General features: G+C 45.8%; 1 non-coding gene across 1 annotated transcript; it reads left to right on the top strand.

The window, feature by feature from the left end:
• Positions 1–222: 222 nt before the first annotated feature.
• LOC125578697 lies at positions 223–329 on the top strand. Its single transcript, XR_007316780.1, has one exon. It is a non-coding gene; the product is annotated as a small nucleolar RNA R71 (small nucleolar RNA).
• Positions 330–7,507: the final 7,178 nt, after the last annotated feature.

Raw genomic sequence — 7,507 nt, 5'->3', positions numbered from 1 at the left:
TTCCAAAGCTTTGATCTCTTTCCTCGTCTGCTTATCATCTGTTCTACTACCTCTGTCGTGGTCTCCCCTGTAGACTGCATCACTCTTTACCATGTTGTCAACCAGCTCTTCTGCATCTTCCTCAGTTCTCCCCAAGAAGAACCCATTGCTAGCTGTATCCAGTCTGGCTCTGTACTTAGGAAGAGCACCACGGTAGAATGTGCTCAGAAAGCCTCCTTAGAGAAGCCATGGTGTGGGCATTGAGCTTGGTAGCCCTTGAATCTCTCCCAGGCTTCACTGAAACCTTCCAAGTTCTTCTGTTGAAAGCTGGAAATCTCGCTTCTCAGCTTAGCAGTTCTTGAAATAGAGAAGAACTTCTCCAAGAATGCTTTCTTGCAGTCATCCCAAGTGGTGATGGAGTCGCTGGGTAGAGACTTCTCCCACTGACGTGCCTTATCTCCCAAAGAGAAAGGGAATAGCTTGAGCTTTAAGGCATCTTCGGACACACCATTGGTTTTTGACAACCCACAGTAGCTGTCGAACCTGTCCAAGTGATCAAATGGGTCTTCTAGTGCCAAGCCATGATACTTGTTGTTCTCGATCACATTGAGGAGTCCTGACTTGATCTCAAAGTTGTTGGCTGCCACAGCGGGTTCTCGGATTCCCAATCTATGACCATGAATGTTGGGACGGTCGTAAGTGCCAATGGGTCGAGCTGCTCGCTGTTGGTTAGCTGGAGCATTGTTATTAGCGCCATTTACGCTTGCATCATGCTGATGTATGTCTCCCATATCAGTGTGCAATCTCTGCAATTGAGCCTGTTGCTCTTCTTCTCTTCTCTTTCTAGCACACTCTCTCTCTAAAGCTCTGATATCTGCAACTCTTGGAACTAGGTTTGATGGACCCCTACTCCTCAAGTGCATACACCTGTAGATTAAAGGGAGGTGAAGAAGAATCAGTAACAAAAGAAAATAAAAATGACTTAGTCTCAAGCAAGTGACTAAATCTCAATGTTGAAATCTACTCAGAATTTGGCAACGGCGCCAATTTGATGTTAGGAGTTTTCAAGGCTCCTAAGACAAATGTTGTAGTATAAATGATTGTCGAACCAGTTCTGAGGGATATCAAAGCACCGAGAATGCAAGTACTCACTTAATCTAAGTGCAACCAATGATTTAGATGGGTTTTAAACTACTACTAATACTAGAAAGCAATAACAGAATGATACTTTCTTGACTAAGGGAAAAGAGAACTCATGGGCATAGGGATTAGACCTTGGGTGATCAAGTATCGAACTAAGGATGGCAAATGATCAATCAAACTATCAACCTTAAGCCTAGACACAATTCTAAGCAAGCTCTATGTCTAGATGAATGCTCATTTGCTAACATATCTCAAACATCAAATGTCTTTGGTTGAATAATATGAAAGCAATCATTACTAACAAGTCTATTAACTATCTTAGCACCTTTAACAACAAATGTCTTTGGCAAAGTATACTAAAAGCCTAGGAGAGTTGTCTCAGGCATTTCATCAAACACCTTTTGGGTGGGAAATGCCTATTGATCAACTTTTGAGTGGCCAACTCAGAAGATGCATTATGAATACTCTACTAGCAAGGAACAAGAATGATCTACACTAAAACATCCTAGAACTAACCTAATCACCCTTGATCTCCCTAACCCATGAATTCAAAAAGTGATTACTCACTAATCTCCATGATTCCTCTTAAACCCATATTGGATTTTAGATTAACCATGTAGAGAAATAAATAAGAAATCAACAAGAACACAAGATGAAAGCAATGAAATCTGAATCAAAAGAGGTTTTTTACTAGTTCTTCTCTAGAAAAGAGATTATCTTGCCTCCAATGGCTTACCAAGTACTTAACTTAGGTTTAGAAAGTGTAAAACATCAAAACAAATGACCAAAAGGCCCCTGAAATAACATAAAAATCGTCCAAGCAAAACACGCGGAGCGACCTAGCATAGTCGCTCCAGGAGGTCGCTCCCGACGCGTTTTTTTGTGTCTCGACGCGTCAAAACGCGAGTGACTTGAGCTGGTCGCTCTGGCTGGTCGCTCTGGCTGGGAGTGACTTGAGGTAGTCGCTCTGGACTGGTCGCTCTGGCTGGGAGCGACCTCGGTAGGTCGCTCTGAGAGGTCACTCTGCGATGCTCGACCAGGATGGATATGCCTCTAGTAAATTGATCATAACTCGTTCATTACATCTCCAAATGACTTGAAACCACTTCCATTAGAAAGCTAACTCAATCTGCTGTGTCTCCACAAAATCTTAGCAACAGAAGATTTCTATAAAGGCTCAATCCATGCTCATCTTTCACCCCCTTTTGGATCACAATGCTCCCAAACATCTCAAATCACTCCATGGCACACTCCAGCACCTAATAAGGACAATGAATGCAAAATGCAACCTAGACATGGCTAAATCCTAATCTATATGATGAAAATGCTCATGGATGAATGGATAAAACAATGTAAATATGCAAGATATCAACCGGAAGGTCGTCCTGCTCTATCGAGTGGGGTGGCGAAGTCGAGCCTCTTCCCGCGGATTTTGGTGGTTCCGCGGGGACGGATAGCTTGGGTCCTTGCCGTTAAGGTTTCAACCTGTTTAGTCAAGGTATTCACGAGCTTATCCTGTTCTTCCGACCTTTTCTCATAGGTGGCGAACATCTTTTTGAACTCCTCGAGCGTCACGGCGTTGGCTTGCGCGTTGGCTGCGGATACGTCCGCTACTGGAGTGTGGAGATCGGTGCCGCTGCCTCCATTAAGAGGAGTTTGCACGTTATCCGCGTCGTTGGTTGACATGTCAGATTGTGTGTGGCTTTTGCGGGTTAGATTGATCCGTAAGTCCCCCTCCTTCTAGCGCCAAACTGTGGGAACCGAAATTCACACTGTCGATTTCCGTTTAAATAAGGAAACTAAGAAAACCCTAGTTTCCCAGAGGACCCGGATATCTGTTAATTACCACACGTCAAGCAATCAGAACACGAGAATAACAACGATAAAAATAAGAAATCGAAAAGAGAGCAAAGTAGATCTTATTCCGAATCTGCGTATGAGCGTTACAACAAGGTATAAGCCTGGGCTCGAGAGCTGTCGGCGAGATTCCTAGTTCTAGCAACCCTAAGACGGCTAAACCTAATTGAGTCGCAGCTCGAAATAACAAAAACGGAAAATTGCCTAAATTGCTCTAAGTGCTAAGTTTGCTCTGAAAAAGTTCTCTCCTCTGCTCCTCGCCTAGGACTCCTTATATACTAGCTGCAAGGTCGGTTTACGCTTTTACTCTTCTGCCCTTAAGCCGTCATAGCATAAAATGGAGATTTTCCATTTTTCCCGTTCTTCACAATTATCTTCAAAACTTCCGTATTTATCCGCGGAAACTTGACATTTATCCTTCCTCGTGGGCCAAGCGTGAACCATGATGTGGTTTACGGGCTTCTGGTTAGGAAAATCGTAGGATGGGCTTCGAATCGTGTTTTAGGTCCCTTTGGGCCGTTTTCCGATCTGACACGTTTACTACGAGTTTTCCGCGGTTTCTAATCCGCGAAGTTTGATCGATGAATTAGAATAGCGGGAAACATGGACTGAGCTTGCTACGGTCTTCGGGAGATAGCATTCGAAGGTTTGACGAGAATGCATGGACTGGTGTCGTATCGATGTTCGGAAAGGTTCAATCGCTACGCAGCGACCGAACTTTGGCTCAAGCCCGGTCGCTACGTAGCGACCGGTCGCTACGTAGCGACCGAGCTTTGGCTTGAGCTCGGTCGCTAAGTAGCGACCGAGCGGGACGATCGCTCGGTCGCTACGTAGCGACCGAGCTTGGCTGAGCTCGGTCGCTACGTAGCGACCGACCGGGACGATCGCTCGGTCGCTGCGTAGCGACCGAGCTTGGCTCGGGTTTGGTTGCTATGTAGTGACCGGACGGCGTGTATACGTAGCGACCGAGCTTGGTTTGTTCGGTTTGAATCCCAAAGGATACTTCTTCGTAAAAGCCTCGTATAGGTTATTTTACGAAAATTACATCTCTTCTTTTACTAACTCTTTCGGAAATACGATCTCCGAGGATTTTCGGGTGGTAATTTCGTCATAACCGTTTTTGACCCCAACAGTTCTAGCAACCCTAAGACGGCTAAACCTAATTGAGTCGCAGCTCGAAATAACAAAAACGGAAAATTGCCTAAATTGCTCTAAGTGCTAAGTTTGCTCTGAAAAAAGTTCTCTTTCTGCTCCTCGCCTAGGACTCCTTATATACTAGCTCCAAGGTCGGTTTACGCTTTTACTCTTCTGCCCTTAAGCCGTCATAGCATAAAAATGGAGATATTACATTTTTCTCGATCTTCACAATTATCTTCAAAACTTCCGTATTTATCCGCGGAAACTTGACATTTATCCTTCCTCGTGGGCCAAGCGTGAACCATGCTGTGGTTCACAGGCTTTTGGTTAGGAAAAATCATAGGATGGGCCTCGAGTCGTGTTTTAGGTCCCTTTGGGCCGTCTTCCGACTCGACACGTTTACTACGAGTTTTCCGCGGTTTCTAATCCGCGAAGTCTGATCGATGAATTAGAATAGCGGAAAACATGGACTGAGCTTGCTACGGTCTTCGGGAGATAGCATTCGAAGGTTTGACGAGAATGCAAGGACTGGTGTCGTATCGATGTTCGGAAAGGTTCAATCGCTACACAGCGACCGAACTTTGGCTCGAGCCCGGTCGCTACGTAGCGACCGAGCGAGACGAGTGCTCGGTCGCTACGTAGCGACCGAGCTTTGGCTTGAGCTCGGTCGCTACGTAGCGACTGAGCGGGACGATCGCTCGGTCGCTACGTAGCGACCGAGCTTGGCTGAGCTCGGTCGCTACGTAGCGACCGAGCTTTGGCTCGAGCTCGGTCGCTACGTAGCGACTGAGCGGGACGATCGCTCGGTCGCTGCGTAGCGACCGAGCTTGGCTCGGGTTTGGTTGCTACGTAGTGACCGGACGGCGTGTATACGTAGCGACCGAGCTTGGTTTGTTCGGTTTGAATCCCAAAGGATACTTCTTCGTAAAAACCTCGTATAGGTTATTTTTTACGAAAATTACATCTCTTCTTTTACTAACTCTTTCGGAAATACGATCTCCGAGGATTTTCGGGTGGTAATTTCGTCGTAACCGTTTTTGACCCCAACAGTTCTAGCAACCCTAAGACGGCTAAACCTAATTGAGTCGCAGCTCGAAATAACAAAAACGGAAAATTGCCTAAATTGCTCTAAGTGCTAAGTTTGCTCTGAAAAAAGTTCTCTTTCTGCTCCTCGCCTAGGACTCCTTATATACTAGCTCCAAGGTCGGTTTACGCTTTTACTCTTCTGCCCTTAAGCCGTCATAGCATAAAAATGGAGATATTACATTTTTCCCGATTTTCAAAATTATCTTCAAAACTTCCGTATTTATCCGCGGAAACTTGACATTTATCCTTCCTCGTGGGCCAAGCGTGAACCATGCTGTGGTTCACGGGCTTTTGGTTAGAAAAAATCGTAGGATGGGCCTCGAGTCGTGTTTTAGGTCCCTTTGGGCCGTCTTCCGACTCGACACGTTTACTACGAGTTTTCCGCGGTTTCTAATCCGCGAAGTCTGATCGATGAATTAGAATAGCGGAAAACATGGACTGAGCTTGCTACGGTCTTCGGGAGATAGCATTCGAAGGTTTGACGAGAATGCAAGGACTGGTGTCGTATCGATGTTCGGAAAGGTTCAATCGCTACACAGCGACCGAACTTTGGCTCGAGCCCGGTCGCTACGTAGCGACCGAGCGAGACGAGTGCTCGGTCGCTACGTAGCGACCGAGCGGGACGATTGCTCGGTCGCTACGTAGCGACCGAGCTTTGGCTCGAGCTCGGTCGCTACGTAGCGACCGAGCGGGACGATCGCTCGGTCGCTACGTAGCGACCGAGCTTTGGCTCGAGCTCGGTCGCTACGTAGCGACCGAGCGGGACGATCGCTCGGTCGCTACGTAGCGACCGAGCTTTGGCTCGAGCTCGGTCGCTACGTAGCGACCGGGCGGGGCGATCGCTCGGTCGCTACGTAGCGACCGAGCGGGACGATCGCTCGGTCGCTACGTAGCGACCGAGCTTTGGCTCAGGTTTGGTTGCTGCATAGCGATCGGACGGCGTGTATGCGTGGTGACCGAGCTTGGTTTGTTCGGTTTGAATCCCAAAGGATACTTCTTCGTAAAAACTTCGTATTGATTATTTTTACGAAAATTACATCTCTTCTTTTACTATCTCTTTCGGAAATACGATCTCCGAGGATTTTCGGGTGGTAATTCCGTCGTAACCGTTTTTGACCCCAACACTTTGCACGGAGATCTCTCCGATCAATCAATCGTACATACATTTGAGTTCTTGTTTAAGCATTAAGCATTACTTTGTATAACTAGGTATAACAAGTAGAACTGATAATTGTTGTAGAGTAGGTAAAACTTGGTAAAACTGTTGACAAGTCGGTAGAACAAAGAACTACAGGTATAACTAAAACTTTTTTATTTTGTTCTTGCAGGATACAATGATAAAATATGTGAGCGTCTATTTCAAATTCAAAGGGGAGATCTCTTGTGTAACCTTGAAGACAACAGTGGAGGATATAAGTTTGGCAATGCTAGAAGAAAAGTTGTATAAAAAGCTTGCGTTGGATGAAAGTAAGGTAAAACTGGCATTGAAGTGCATGCCGATGGTGTATGGATCTGAAGAACAGCAAATTATTCGTGATGATGATGATCTGTTTGGTTTCCTAACAACCGTTGATAAAGACAACCGTAGATCTCTTTTGTTAGTGGAGGAGACGAGTAGATCAGATCAGTTAGAGAAGGTGTCGAGAGTGGTCATAAGTTCGTTTGGTATGAACTACGAAGTGTTGCAGGGAAATGATGATGTTTATGATGAAATCGGACCGAAGGCCATAACTCTGTATGTAGAAAATGATCAAGAAAATCAACAGAAGGATCCAATAGATGCAGAGAATGATTATATGGATACGGACACCGCAGCGGAGACAGACACTGCAGCAGAGACAAACACTGCAGTAAAGACAGACACTACAGCAGAGACAGACACTGCAGCAGAGACAGACACCGCAGCTGAAACAGACACAACAGCTGAAACGGACACAGCAGCTGAGACGGACACCGCAGCAGAGACGAACACCGCAGGTGAGACGGGTATGGGTGCATATAAGTATGTTGAGCAGCCACCTATAAAAAAAGCTAGTCAGGTTATAGAGGCTTGGGAAGATGGTTTGGGTCTGTATAAGCTTCATGAGTTTCCAAGTAAGGAAGCACTTCAAGAGGTGGTCGATAGAGCTGCATTTGGTGAATGCTTTCGTTATGTTATCAAAAAGTCGGACCGGAGACGATTGGTGTTAAAATGTTGTTAAGCAACCTGTAAGTGGAGTTTACGAGCTGCAAAGATTTCAGAGACTGAAATTTTTTCAGTTAGGAGGTACACGGGTGTGCATACATGCGAAATATTTTCAGTTAG

Source organism: Brassica napus, chromosome A9 (genome assembly GCF_020379485.1).
Source record: "Brassica napus cultivar Da-Ae chromosome A9, Da-Ae, whole genome shotgun sequence".
In the NCBI taxonomy this organism is placed as follows: Eukaryota; Viridiplantae; Streptophyta; class Magnoliopsida; order Brassicales; family Brassicaceae; genus Brassica; species Brassica napus.
The sequence above is the reverse complement of the archived record's forward strand: the minus strand, read 5'-3'. Positions and strand labels throughout refer to the sequence as shown.